The following is a 16,368-nucleotide window of genomic DNA, read 5'->3' as shown; positions in this document are numbered from 1 at the left end:
TATCGTATAGCCCCCACGTAACGGTACCCTCCCGATTTTCGGTATTTTTATGATTTTACCCACATTTTTCAACGGAATTGTCTGAAAATCCACACAAGGAGTTCCTTGTGGGTACTTTATACCTCGGCAGAGAATTATTTATATAGGTCCACAATATCGTATGGCCCCAAATATCGGTACCCCCCGATGTTCGGTATTTTGATGATTTTACCCACATTTTTGAACGGAATTGTCTGAAAATCCACACAAACAGTTCCTTGTGGGTACTTTATACCTTGGAAGAGAATTTTTATATAGGTCCACAATATCGTATAGCCCCCATATAACGGTACCCCCCGATATTCGGTATTTTGATGATTTTACCCACATTTTTCAACGCAATTGTCTGAAAATCCACAAAAGGAGTTCCTTGTGGGTACTATATACCTCGGCAGAGAATTATCTATATAGGTCCACGATATCGTATAGCCCCCATGTAACGGTACCCCTCGATATTCGGTATTTTGATGGTTTTACCCACATTTTTCAACGGAATTGTCTGATAATCCACACAAGGAGTTCCTTGTGGGTACTTTATACCTCGGCAGAGAATTATTTATATAGGTGCACAATATCGTATAGCCCCCATATAACGGTACCCCCCGATATTCGGTACTTTGCTGATTTTACCCACATTTTTCAACGGAATTGTCTAAAAATCCACACAAGGATTCCTTGTGGGTACTTTATACCTCGGCAGAGAATTATCTATATAGGTCCACAATATCGTATAGCCCCAATATAACGGTACCCCCCGATATTCGGTACTTTGCTGATTTTACCCACATTTTTCAACGGAATTGTCTAAAAATCCACACAAGGATTCCTTGTGGGTACTTTATACCTCGACAGAAAATTATCTATATAGGTCCACAATATCGTATAGCCCCCATATAACGGTACCCCCCGATATTCGAAAGAGTTCCTTGTGGGTACTTTATACCTCGGCAGAGAATTGTCCATATAGGTCCACGATATCGTATAGCCCCCATGTAACGGTACCCTCCCGATTTTCGGTATTTTTATGATTTTACCCACATTTTTCAACGGAATTGTCTGAAAATCCACACAAGGAGTTCCTTGTGGTTACTTTATACCTCGGCAGAGAATTATTTATATAGGTCCACAATATCGTATGGCCCCCATATAACGGTACCCCCCGATGTTCGGTATTTTGATGATTTTACCCTCATTTTTGAACGGAATTGTCTGAAAATCCACACAAAGAGTTCCTTGTGGGTACTTTATACCTCGGAAGAGAATTTTCTATATAGGTCCACAATATCGTATAGCCCCCATATAACGGTACCCCCCGATATTCGGTATTTTGATGATTTTACCCACATTTTTCAACGCAATTGTCTGAAAATCCACAAAAGGAGTTCCTTGTGGGTACTATATACCTCGGCAGAGAATTATCTATATAGGCCCACGATATCGTATAGCCCCCATATAACGGTACCCCACGATATTCGGTATTTTGATGATTTTACCCACATTTTTCAACGCAATTGTCTGAAAATCCACAAAAGGAGTTCCTTGTGGGTACTATATACCTCGGCAGAGAATTATCTATATAGGTCCACGATATCGTATAGCCCCCATGTAACGGTACCCCTCGATATTCGGTATTTTGATGGTTTTACCCACATTTTTCAACGGAATTGTCTGATAATCCACACAAGGAGTTCCTTGTGGGTACTTTATACCTCGGAAGAGAATTTTCTATATAGGTCCACAATATCGTATAGCCCCCATATAACGGTACCCCCCGATATTCGGTATTTTGATGATTTTACCCACATTTTTCAACGCAATTGTCTGAAAATCCACAAAAGGAGTTCCTTGATGGTACTATATACCTCGGCAGAGAATTATCTATATAGGTCCACGATATCGTATAGCCCCCATGTAACGGTACCCCTCGATATTCGGTATTTTGATGGTTTTACCCACATTTTTCAACGGAATTGTCTGATAATCCACACAAGGAGTTCCTTGTGGGTACTTTATACCTCGGCAGAGAATTATTTATATAGGTGCACAACATCGTATAGCCCCCATATAACGGTACCCCCCGATATTCGGTACTTTGCTGATTTTACCCACATTTTTCAACGGAATTGTCTAAAAATCCACACAAGGATTCCTTGTGGGTACTTTATACCTCGGCAGAGAATTATCTATATAGGTCCACAATATCGTATAGCCCCCATATAACGGTAACCCCCGATGTTCGGTATTTTGATGATTTTACCCACATTTTTGAACGGAATTGTCTGAAAATCCACACAAAGAGTTCCTTGTGGGTACTTTATAGCTCGGAAGAGAATTATCTATATAGGTCCACAATATCGTATAGCCCCCATATAACGGTACCCCCCGATATTCGGTATTTTGATGATTTTACCCACATTTTTCAACGGAATTGTCTGAAAATCCACACAAGGTGTTCCTTGTGGGTACTTTATACCTCGACAGAGAATTATCTATATAGGTCCACAATATCGTATAGCCCCCATATAACGGTAGCCCCCGATATTCGGTATTTTGATGATTTTACCCACATTTTTCAACGGAATTGTCTGAAAATCCACACAAGGAGTTCCTTGTGGGTACTTTATACCTCGGCAGAGAATTGTCCATATGGGTCCACGATATCGTATAGCCCCCATATAACGGTACCCTCCCGATTTTCGGTACTTTGCTGATTTTACCCACATTTTTCAACGGAATTGTCTAAAAATCCACACAAGGATTCCTTGTGGGTTTTCAACGGAATTGTCTGAAAATCCACACAAGGTGTTCCTTGTGGGTACTTTATACCTCGACAGAGAATTATCTATATAGGTCCACAATATCGTATAGCCCCCATATAACGGTAGCCCCCGATATTCGGTATTTTGATGATTTTACCCACATTTTTCAACGGAATTGTCTGAAAATCCACACAAGGAGTTCCTTGTGGTTACTTTATACCTCGGCAGAGAATTTTTTATATAGGTCCACAATATCGTATGGCCCCCATATAACGGTACCCCCCGATGTTCGGTATTTTGATGAGTTCCTTGTGGGTACTTTATACCTCGGAAGAGAATTTTCTATATAGGTCCACAATATCGTATAGCCCCCATATAACGGTACCCCACGATATTCGGTATTTTGATGATTTTACCCACATTTTTCAACGCAATTGTCTGAAAATCCACAAAAGGAGTTCCTTGTGGGTACTATATACCTCGGCAGAGAATTATCTATATAGGTCCACGATATCGTATAGCCCCCATGTAACGGTACCCCTCGATATTCGGTATTTTGATGGTTTTACCCACATTTTTCAACGGAATTGTCTGATAATCCACACAAGGAGTTCCTTGTGGGTACTTTATACCTCGGCAGAGAATTATTTATATAGGTGCACAATATCGTATAGCCCCCATATAACGGTACCCCCCGATATTCGGTACTTTGCTGATTTTACCCACATTTTTCAACGGAATTGTCTAAAAATCCACACAAGGATTCCTTGTGGGTACTTTATACCTCGGCAGAGAATTATCTATATAGGTCCACGATATCGTATAGCCCCCACGTAACGGTACCCTCCCGATTTTCGGTATTTTTATGATTTTACCCACATTTTTCAACGGAATTGTCTGAAAATCCACACAAGGAGTTCCTTGTGGGTACTTTATACCTCGGCAGAGAATTATTTATATAGGTCCACAATATCGTATGGCCCCAAATATCGGTACCCCCCGATGTTCGGTATTTTGATGATTTTACCCACATTTTTGAACGGAATTGTCTGAAAATCCACACAAACAGTTCCTTGTGGGTACTTTATACCTTGGAAGAGAATTTTTTATATAGGTCCACAATATCGTATAGCCCCCATATAACGGTACCCCCCGATATTCGGTATTTTGATGATTTTACCCACATTTTTCAACGCAATTGTCTGAAAATCCACAAAAGGAGTTCCTTGTGGGTACTATATACCTCGGCAGAGAATTATCTATATAGGTCCACGATATCGTATAGCCCCCATGTAACGGTACCCCTCGATATTCGGTATTTTGATGGTTTTACCCACATTTTTCAACGGAATTGTCTGATAATCCACACAAGGAGTTCCTTGTGGGTACTTTATACCTCGGCAGAGAATTATTTATATAGGTGCACAATATCGTATAGCCCCCATATAACGGTACCCCCCGATATTCGGTACTTTGCTGATTTTACCCACATTTTTCAACGGAATTGTCTAAAAATCCACACAAGGATTCCTTGTGGGTACTTTATACCTCGGCAGAGAATTATCTATATAGGTCCACAATATCGTATAGCCCCAATATAACGGTACCCCCCGATATTCGGTACTTTGCTGATTTTACCCACATTTTTCAACGGAATTGTCTAAAAATCCACACAAGGATTCCTTGTGGGTACTTTATACCTCGACAGAAAATTATCTATATAGGTCCACAATATCGTATAGCCCCCATATAACGGTACCCCCCGATATTCGAAAGAGTTCCTTGTGGGTACTTTATACCTCGGCAGAGAATTGTCCATATAGGTCCACGATATCGTATAGCCCCCATGTAACGGTACCCTCCCGATTTTCGGTATTTTTATGATTTTACCCACATTTTTCAACGGAATTGTCTGAAAATCCACACAAGGAGTTCCTTGTGGTTACTTTATACCTCGGCAGAGAATTATTTATATAGGTCCACAATATCGTATGGCCCCCATATAACGGTACCCCCCGATGTTCGGTATTTTGATGATTTTACCCTCATTTTTGAACGGAATTGTCTGAAAATCCACACAAAGAGTTCCTTGTGGGTACTTTATACCTCGGAAGAGAATTTTCTATATAGGTCCACAATATCGTATAGCCCCCATATAACGGTACCCCCCGATATTCGGTATTTTGATGATTTTACCCACATTTTTCAACGCAATTGTCTGAAAATCCACAAAAGGAGTTCCTTGTGGGTACTATATACCTCGGCAGAGAATTATCTATATAGGCCCACGATATCGTATAGCCCCCATATAACGGTACCCCACGATATTCGGTATTTTGATGATTTTACCCACATTTTTCAACGCAATTGTCTGAAAATCCACAAAAGGAGTTCCTTGTGGGTACTATATACCTCGGCAGAGAATTATCTATATAGGTCCACGATATCGTATAGCCCCCATGTAACGGTACCCCTCGATATTCGGTATTTTGATGGTTTTACCCACATTTTTCAACGGAATTGTCTGATAATCCACACAAGGAGTTCCTTGTGGGTACTTTATACCTCGGCAGAAAATTATTTATATAGGTGCACAATATCGTATAGCCCCCATATAACGGTACCCCCCGATATTCGGTACTTTGCTGATTTTACCCACATTTTTCAACGGAATTGTCTAAAAATCCACACAAGGATTCCTTGTGGGTACTTTATACCTCGGCAGAGAATTATCTATATAGGTCCACGATATCGTATAGCCCCCACGTAACGGTACCCTCCCGATTTTCGGTATTTTTATGATTTTACCCACATTTTTCAACGGAATTGTCTGAAAATCCACACAAGGAGTTCCTTGTGGTTACTTTATACCTCGGCAGAGAATTATTTATATAGGTCCACAATATCGTATGGCCCCCATATAACGGTACCCCCCGATGTTCGGTATTTTGATGATTTTACCCACATTTTTGAACGGAATTGTCTGAAAATCCACACAAAGAGTTCCTTGTGGGTACTTTATGCCTTGGAAGAGAATTTTCTATATAGGTCCACAATATCGTATAGCCCCCATATAACGGTACCCCCCGATATTCGGTATTTTGATGATTTTACCCACATTTTTCAACGCAATTGTCTGAAAATCCACAAAAGGAGTTCCTTGTGGGTACTATATACCTCGGCAGAGAATTATCTGTATAGGTCCACGATATCGTATAGCCCCCATGTAACGGTACCCCTCGATATTCGGTATTTTGATGGTTTTACCCACATTTTTCAACGGAATTGTCTGATAATCCACACAAGGAGTTCCTTGTGGGTACTTTATACCTCGGCAGAGAATTATTTATATAGGTGCACAATATCGTATAGCCCCCATATAACGGTACCCCCCGATATTCGGTACTTTGCTGATTTTACCCACATTTTTCAACGGAATTGTCTAAAAATCCACACAAGGATTCCTTGTGGGTACTTTATACCTCGGCAGAGAATTATCTATATAGGTCCACAATATCGTATAGCCCCAATATAACGGTAACCCCCGATGTTCGGTATTTTGATGATTTTACCCACATTTTTGAACGGAATTGTCTGAAAATCCACACAAAGAGTTCCTTGTGGGTACTTTATAGCTCGGAAGAGAATTATCTATATAGGTCCACAATATCGTATAGCCCCCATATAACGGTACCCCCCGATATTCGGTATTTTGATGATTTTACCCACATTTTTCAACGGAATTGTCTGAAAATCCACACAAGGAGTTCCTTGTGGGTACTTTATACCTCGACAGAAAATTATCTATATAGGTCCACAATATCGTATAGCCCCCATATAACGGTACCCCCCGATATTCGGTATTTTGATGATTTTACCCACATTTTTCAACGGAATTGTCTGAAAATCCACACAAGGAGTTCCTTGTGGGTACTTTATACCTCGGCAGAGAATTATTTATATAGGTCCACAATATCGTATAGCCCCCATATAACGGTACCCCCCGATATTCGGTACTTTGCTGAGTTTACCCACATTTTTCAACGGAATTGTCTGAAAATCCACACAAGGAGTTCCTTGTGGGTACTTTATACCTCGGCAGAGAATTATCTATATAGGTCCACAGTATCGTATAGCCCCCATATAACGGTACACCCCGATATTCGGTATTTTGATGATTTTACCCACATTTTTGAACGGAATTGTCTGAAAATCCACACAAGGAGTTCCTTGTGGGTACTTTATACCTCGGCAGAGAATTGTCCATATAGGTCCACGATATCGTTTAGCCCCCATATAACGGTACCCCCCGATATTCGGTATTTTGATGATTTTACCCACATTTTTCAACGCAATTGTCTGAAAATCCACAAAAGGAGTTCCTTGTGGGTACTATATACCTCGGCAGAGAATTATCTATATAGGTCCACGATATCGTATAGCCCCCATGTAACGGTACCCCTCGATATTCGGTATTTTGATGGTTTTACCCACATTTTTCAACGGAATTGTCTGATAATCCACACAAGGAGTTCCTTGTGGGTACTTTATACCTCGGCAGAGAATTATTTATATAGGTGCACAACATCGTATAGCCCCCATATAACGGTACCCCCCGATATTCGGTACTTTGCTGATTTTACCCACATTTTTCAACGGAATTGTCTAAAAATCCACACAAGGATTCCTTGTGGGTACTTTATACCTCGGCAGAGAATTATCTATATAGGTCCACAATATCGTATAGCCCCCATATAACGGTAACCCCCGATGTTCGGTATTTTGATGATTTTACCCACATTTTTCAACGGAATTGTCTGAAAATCCACACAAGGAGTTCCTTGTGGGTACTTTATACCTCGACAGAGAATTATCTATATAGGTCCACAATATCGTATAGCCCCCATATAACGGTAGCCCCCGATATTCGGTATTTTGATGATTTTACCCACATTTTTCAACGGAATTGTCTGAAAATCCACACAAGGAGTTCCTTGTGGGTACTTTATACCTCGGCAGAGAATTGTCCATATGGGTCCACGATATCGTATAGCCCCCATGTAACGGTACCCTCCCGATTTTCGGTATTTTTATGATTTTACCCACATTTTTCAACGGAATTGTCTGAAAATCCACACAAGGAGTTCCTTGTGGTTACTTTATACCTCGGCAGAGAATTATTTATATAGGTCCACAATATCGTATGGCCCCCATATAACGGTACCCCCCATGTTCGGTATTTTGATGATTTTACCCACATTTTTGAACGGAATTGTCTGAAAATCCACACAAAGAGTTCCTTGTGGGTACTTTATACCTCGGAAGAGAATTTTCTATATAGGTCCACAATATCGTATAGCCCCCATATAACGGTACCCCACGATATTCGGTATTTTGATGATTTTACCCACATTTTTCAACGCAATTGTCTGAAAATCCACAAAAGGAGTTCCTTGTGGGTACTATATACCTCGGCAGAGAATTATCTATATAGGTCCACGATATCGTATAGCCCCCATGTAACGGTACCCCTCGATATTCGGTATTTTTATGGTTTTACCCACATTTTTCAACGGAATTGTCTGATAATCCACACAAGGAGTTCCTTGTGGGTACTTTATACCTCGGCAGAGAATTATTTATATAGGTGCACAATATCGTATAGCCCCCATATAACGGTACCCCCCGATATTCGGTACTTTGCTGATTTTACCCACATTTTTCAACGGAATTGTCTAAAAATCCACACAAGGATTCCTTGTGGGTACTTTATACCTCGGCAGAGAATTATCTATATAGGTCCACGATATCGTATAGCCCCCATGTAACGGTACCCTCCCGATTTTCGGATTTTTATGATTTTACCCACATTTTTCAACGGAATTGTCTGAAAATCCACACAAAGAGTTCCTTGTGGGTACTTTATACCTTGGAAGAGAATTTGCTATATAGGTCCACAATATCGTATAGCCCCCATATAACGGTACCCCCCGATATTCGGTATTTTGATGATTTTACCCACATTTTTCAACGCAATTGTCTGAAAATCCACAAAAGGAGTTCCTTGTGGGTACTATATACCTCGGCAGAGAATTATCTATATAGGTCCACGATATCGTATAGCCCCCATGTAACGGTACCCCTCGATATTCGGTATTTTGATGGTTTTACCCACATTTTTCAACGGAATTGTCTGATAATCCACACAAGGAGTTCCTTGTGGGTACTTTATACCTCGGCAGAGAATTATTTATATAGGTGCACAATATCGTATAGCCCCCATATAACGGTACCCCCCGATATTCGGTACTTTGCTGATTTTACCCACATTTTTCAACGGAATTGTCTAAAAATCCACACAAGGATTCCTTGTGGGTACTTTATACCTCGGCAGAGAATTATCTATATAGGTCCACAATATCGTATAGCCCCAATATAACTGTAACCCCCGATGTTCGGTATTTTGATGATTTTACCCACATTTTTGAACGGAATTGTCTGAAAATCCACACAAAGAGTTCCTTGTGGGTACTTTATAGCTCGGAAAAGAATTATCTATATAGGTCCACAATATCGTATAGCCCCCATATAACGGTACCCCCCGATATTCGGTATTTTGATGATTTTACCCACATTTTTCAACGGAATTGTCTGAAAATCCACACAAGGAGTTCCTTGTGGGTACTTTATACCTCGACAGAAAATTATCTATATAGGTCCACAATATCGTATAGCCCCCATATAACGGTACCCCCCGATATTCGGTATTTTGATGATTTTACCCACATTTTCAACGGAATTGTCTGAAAATCCACACAAGGAGTTCCTTGTGGGTACTTTATACCTCGGCAGAGAATTATTTATATAGGTCCACAATATCGTATAGCCCCCATATAACGGTACCCCCCGATATTCGGTACTTTGCTGAGTTTACCCACATTTTTCAACGGAATTGTCTGAAAATCCACACAAGGAGTTCCTTGTGGGTACTTTATACCTCGGCAGAGAATTATCTATATAGGTCCACAATATCGTATAGCCCCCATATAACGGTACACCCCGATATTCGGTATTTTGATGATTTTACCCACATTTTTGAACGGAATTGTCTGAAAATCCACACAAGGAGTTCCTTGTGGGTACTTTATACCTCGGCAGAGAATTGTCCATATAGGTCCACGATATCGTTTAGCCCCCATGTAACGGTACCCTCCCGATTTTCGGTATTTTTATGATTTTACCCACATTTTTCAACGGAATTGTCTGAAAATCCACACAAGGAGTTCCTTGTGGGTACTTTATACCTCGGCAGAGAATTATTTATATAGGTCCACAATATCGTATAGCCCCCATATAACGGTACCCCCCGATGTTCGGTATTTTGATGATTTTACCCACATTTTTGAACGGAATTGTCTGAAAATCCACACAAGGAGTTCCTTGTGGGTACTTTATACCTCGGCAGAGAATTATCTATATAGGTCCTCAATATCGTATAGCCCCCATATAGCGGTACCCCCCGATATTCGGTTTTTTGATGATTTTACCGACATTTTTCAACGGAATTGTCTGAAAATCCACACAAGGAGTTCCTTGTGGGTACTTTATACCTCGGCAGAGAATTATCTATATAGGTCCACAATATCGTATAGCCCCCATATAACGGTACCCCCCGATATTCGGTATTTTGATGATTTTACCCACATTTTTCAACGGAATTGTCTGAAAATCCACACAAGGAGTTCCTTGTGGGTACTATATACCTCGGCAGAGAATTATCTATATATAGGTCCACGATATCGTATAGCCCCCATGTAACGGTACCCCCCGATATTCGGTATTTTGATGGTTTTACCCACATTTTTCAACGGAATTGTCTGAAAATCCACACAAGGAGTTCCTTGTGGGTACTTTATACCTCGGCAGAGAATTATTTATATAGGTCCACAATATCGTATAGCCCCCATATAACGGTACCCCCCGATATTCGGTACTTTGCTGATTTTACCCACATTTTTCAACGGAATTGTCTGAAAATCCACACAAGGATTCCTTGTGGGTACTTTATACCTCGGCAGAGAATTATCTATATAGGTCCACAATATCGTATAGCCCCCATATAACGGTACCCCCCGATATTCGGTATTTTGCTGATTTTACCCACATTTTTGAACGGAATTGTCTGAAAATCCACACAAGGAGTTCCTTGTGGGTACTTTATACCTCGGCAGAGAATTATTTATATAGGTCCACAATATCGTATAGCCCCCATATAACGGTACCCCCCGATGTTCGGTATTTTGATGATTTTACCCACATTTTTGAACGGAATTGTCTGAAAATCCACACAAAGAGTTCCTTGTGGGTACTTTATACCTCGGAAGAGAATTATCTATATAGGTCCACAATATCGTATAGCCCCCATATAAAGTTACCCCCCGATATTCTGTATTTTGATGATTTTACCCACATTTTTCAACGGAATTGTCTGAAAATCCACACAAGGAGTTCCTTGTGGGTACTTTATACCTCGACAGAGAATTATCTATATAGGTCCACAATATCGTATAGCCCCCATATAACGGTACCCCCGATATTCGGTACTTTGCTGATTTTACCTACATTTTTCAACGGAATTGTCTGAAAATCCACACAAGGAGTTCCTTGTGGGTACTTTATACCTCGGCAGAGAATTATCTATATAGGTCCACAATATCGTATAGCCCCCATATAACGGTACCCCCCGATATTCGGTATTTTGCTGATTTTACCCACATTTTTGAACGGAATTGTCTGAAAATCCACACAAGGAGTTCCTTGTGGGTACTTTATACCTCGGCAGAGAATTGTCCATATAGGTCCACGATATCGTATAGCCCCCATGTAACGGTACACCCCCCCCCCCCCCCCCCCGATTTTCGGTATTTTTATGATTTTACCCACATTTTTCAACGGAATTGTCTGAAAATCCACACAAGGAGTTCCTTGTGGTTACTTTATACCTCGGCAGAGAATTATTTATATACGTCCACAATATCGTATAGCCCCCATATAACGATACCCCCCGATGTTCGGTATTTTGATGATTTTACCCACATTTTTGAACGGAATTGTTTGAAAAAACACACAAAGAGCTCCTTGTGGGTACTTTATACCTCGGAAGAGAATTATCTATATAGGTCCACAATATCGTATAGCCCCCATATAACGGTACGCCCCGATATTCGGTATTTTTATGATTTTACCCACATTTTTCAACGGAATTGTCTGAAAATCCACACAAGGAGTTCCTTGTGTGTACTTTATACCTCAGCAGGGAATTATCTATATAGGTCCTCAATATCGTATAGCCCCCATATAACAGTACCCCCCGATATTCGGTATTTTGATGATTTTACCCACATTTTTCAACGGAATTGTCTGAAAATCCACACAAGGCGTTCCTTGTGGATACTTTATACCTCTACAGAGAATTATCTATATAGGTCCACAATATCGTATAGCCCCCATATAACGGTACCCCCTGATATTCCGTATTTTGATGATTTTAAGCACATTTTTCAACGGAATTGTCTGAAAATCCACACAAGGAGTTCCTTGTGGGTACTTTATACCTCGGCAGAGAATTATCTATATAGGTCCTCAATATCGTATAGCCCCCATATAACGGTACCCCCCCATTATTCGGTATTTTGATGATTTTACCCACATTTTTCAACGGAATTGTCTGAAAATCCACACAAAGAGTTCCTTGTGGGTACTTTATACCTCGGCAGAGAATTATCTATATAGGTCCACAATATCGTATAGCCCCCATATAACGGTACCCCCCGATATTCGGTACTTTGCTGATTTTACCCACATTTTTCAACGGAATTGTCTGAAAATCCACACAAGGATTCCTTGTGGGTACTTTATACCTCGGCAGAGAATTATCTATATAGGTCCTCAATATCGTATAGCCCCCATATAACGGTACCCCCCGATATTCGGTATTTTGAAGATTTTACCCACATTTTTGAACGGAATTGTCTGAAAATCCACACAAGGAGTTCCTTGTGGGTACTTTATACCTCGGCAGAGAATTATCTATATAGGCCCACAATATCGTATAGCCCCCATATAACGGTACCCCCGACATTCGGGATTTTGATGATTTTACCCACATTTTTCAACGGAATTGTCTGAAAATCCACACAAAGAGTTCCTTGTGGGTACTTTATACCTCGGCAGAGAATTATCTATATAGGCCCACAATATCGTATAGCCCCCATATAACGGTACCCCGCGATATTCGGTATTTTGATGATTTTACCCACATTTTTCAACGGAATTGTCTGAAAATCCACACAAGGAGTTCCTTGTGGGTACTTTATACCTCGGCAGAGAATTATCTATATAGGTCCACAATATCGTATAGCGCCCATATAACGGTACCCCCGGTATTTGGTATTTTGATGATTTTACCCACATTTTTCAACGGAATTGTCTGAAAATCCACAAAAGGAGTGCCTTGTGGGCATTTTACCTCCTCAAAATGAAGTGTCTATATAGGTCCACGATATCGTATATCCCCCATATAACTGTAACCTCCGATATTCGGTATTTTGATGTGTTAGCCACGCTTTTCAATGGAATTGTCTTAAAATCAACACAAGTAGTTCCTTGTGAGTACTTCACCCCCTGAGAGAGAATTGTCTATATAGGTCCACGATATCGTATATCCCCCATATAACGGTACCCCCCGATATTCGGTATTTTGATGATTTTACCCACATTTTTTAACGGAATTGTCTGAAAATTCACACAAGGAGTTCCTTGTGGGTACTTTATACCTCGGCAGAGAATTATTTATATAGGTCCACAATATCGTATAGCCCCCATATAACGGTACCCCCCGATATTCGGTATTTTGATGATTTTACCCACATTTTCAACGGAATTGTCTGAAAATCCACACAAGGAGTTCCTTGTGGGTACTTTATACCTCGGCAGAGAATTATCTATATAGGTCCACGATATCGTATAGCCCCCATATAACGGTACCCCCCGATATTCGGTATTTTGATGATTTTACCCACATTTTCAACGGAATTGTCTGAAAATCCACACAAGGAGTTCCTTGTGGGTACTTTATACCTCGGCAGAGAATTATTTATATAGGTCCACAATATCGTATAGCCCCCATATAACGGTACCCCCCGATATTCGGTATTTTGATGATTTTTTCCCACATTTTTGAACGGAATTGTCTGAAAATCCACACAAGGAGTTCCTTGTGGGTACTTTATACCTCGGCAGAGAAATATCTATATAGGTCCACAATATCCTATAGCCCCCATATAACGGTACCCCCCAATATTCGGTATTTTGCTGATTTTACCCACATTTTTCAACGGAATTGTCTGAAAATCCACACAAGGAGTTCCTTGTGGGTACTTTATACCTCGGCAGAGAATTATCTATATAGGCCCACAATATCGTATAGCCCCCATATAACGGTACCCCCCGATATTCGGTATTTTGATGATTTTACCCACATTTTTCAACGGAATTGTCTGAAAATCCACACAAGGAGTTCCTTATACCTCGGCAGAGAATTATTTATATAGGTCCACAATATCGTATAGCCCCCATATAACGGTACCCCCCAATATTCGGTATTTTGCTGATTTTACCCACATTTTTCAACGGAATTGTCTGAAAATCCACACAAGGAGTTCCTTGTGGGTACTTTATACCTCGGCAGAGAATTATCTATATAGGCCCACAATATCGTATAGCCCCCATATAACGGTACCCCCCGATATTCGGTATTTTGATGATTTTACCCACATTTTCAACGGAATTGTCTGAAAATCCACACAAGGAGTTCCTTGTGGGTACTTTATACCTCGGCAGAGAATTATTTATATAGGTCCACAATATCGTATAGCCCCCATATAACGGTACCCCCCGATATTCGGTATTTTGAAGATTTTACCCACATTTTTGAACGGAATTGTCTGAAAATCCACACAAGGAGTTCCTTGTGGGTACTTTATACCTCGGCAGAGAATTATCTATATAGGTTCACAATATCGTATAGCCCCCATATAACGGTACCCCCCGATATTCGGTATTTTGATGATTTTACCCACATTTTTCAACGGAATTGTCTGAAAATCCACACAAAGAGTTCCTTGTGGGTACTTTATACCTCGGCAGATAATTATCTATATAGGCCCACAATATCGTATAGCCCCCATATAACGGTACCCCGCGATATTCGGTATTTTGATGATTTTACCCACATTTTTCAACGGAATTGTCTGAAAATCCACACAAGGAGTTCCTTGTGGGTACTTTATACCTCGGCAGAGAATTATCTATATAGGTCCACAATATCGTATAGCGCCCATATAACGGTACCCCCGATATTTGGTATTTTGATGATTTTACCCACATTTTTCAACGGAATTGTCTGAAAATCCACAAAAGGAGTCCCTTGTGGGCATTTTACCTCCTCAAAATGAAGTGTCTATATAGGTCCACGATATCGTATATCCCCCATATAACTGTAACCTCCGATATTCGGTATTTTGATGATGTTAGCCACGCTTTTCAATGGAATTGTCTTAAAATCAACACAAGTAGTTCCTTGTGAGTACTTCACCCCCTGAGAGAGAATTGTCTATACAGGTCCACGATATCGTATATCCCCCATATAACGGTACCTCCCGATATTCGGTATTTTATGATTTTACCCACATTTTTCATCGGAATTGTCTGAAAATCCACACAAGGAGTTCCTTGTGGGTACTTTATACCTCGGCAGAGAATTATCTATATAGATCCACGATATTGTATAGCTCTCATATAACGGTACCCCCGATATTCGGTATTTTGATGTTTTTAGCCATATTTTTCAACGGAATGGTCACAAGGGGTTCTTTGTACACAAGGGGTTCTTTGTGAGCACTTTACCCACCGACAGAGAATTCTCTATATAGGTTAACGATAACGTATAGCTTCCATATAACGGTACCCCGCGATATTCGGTATTTTGATGGTTTTTGCCACATTTTCCAATCGTATTGTCTGAGTACTTTACACGCAGACATAGATTTGTCTTTATAGGTCCACAATATCGTATATCCCCCCATATATCGGCACCTTCCTATGTTAGATATTTTAAAGATTTTAAAAGAATTTTTATTGGATTTTATTTTTTTGAAAATGTTCTAATTCGTTCCAAATGGTGGAGGGTATTCAAAGTTCGGCCCGGCCGAACTTACTGCTTTTTTACTTATTTTAACTAATATTTTTTTTATTTTCTCATCAATTATGCTTACACTACCTTCTGTATCTATCAAGGCTATATATTCTTTGTTTCTATGAAGGGGATTAATTACTTTGTCATTCCGTTTGTAACTCCTCGAAATATTCACAAAAGACCCTACAAAGCATATATATATATTCTGGATCAGCGTAAAATTCCAAGACGATCTAGCGAAGTCCGTCTGTCTGTTGTAATCACGCTATCTTTCGAACTAATTGAGATAGAAGACTACAATTTTACACACACATG

Source organism: Musca domestica, unplaced genomic scaffold (assembly GCF_030504385.1).
Source record: "Musca domestica strain aabys unplaced genomic scaffold, Musca_domestica.polishedcontigs.V.1.1 10, whole genome shotgun sequence".
In the NCBI taxonomy this organism is placed as follows: Eukaryota; Metazoa; Arthropoda; class Insecta; order Diptera; family Muscidae; genus Musca; species Musca domestica.
The sequence above is the reverse complement of the archived record's forward strand: the minus strand, read 5'-3'. Positions refer to the sequence as shown.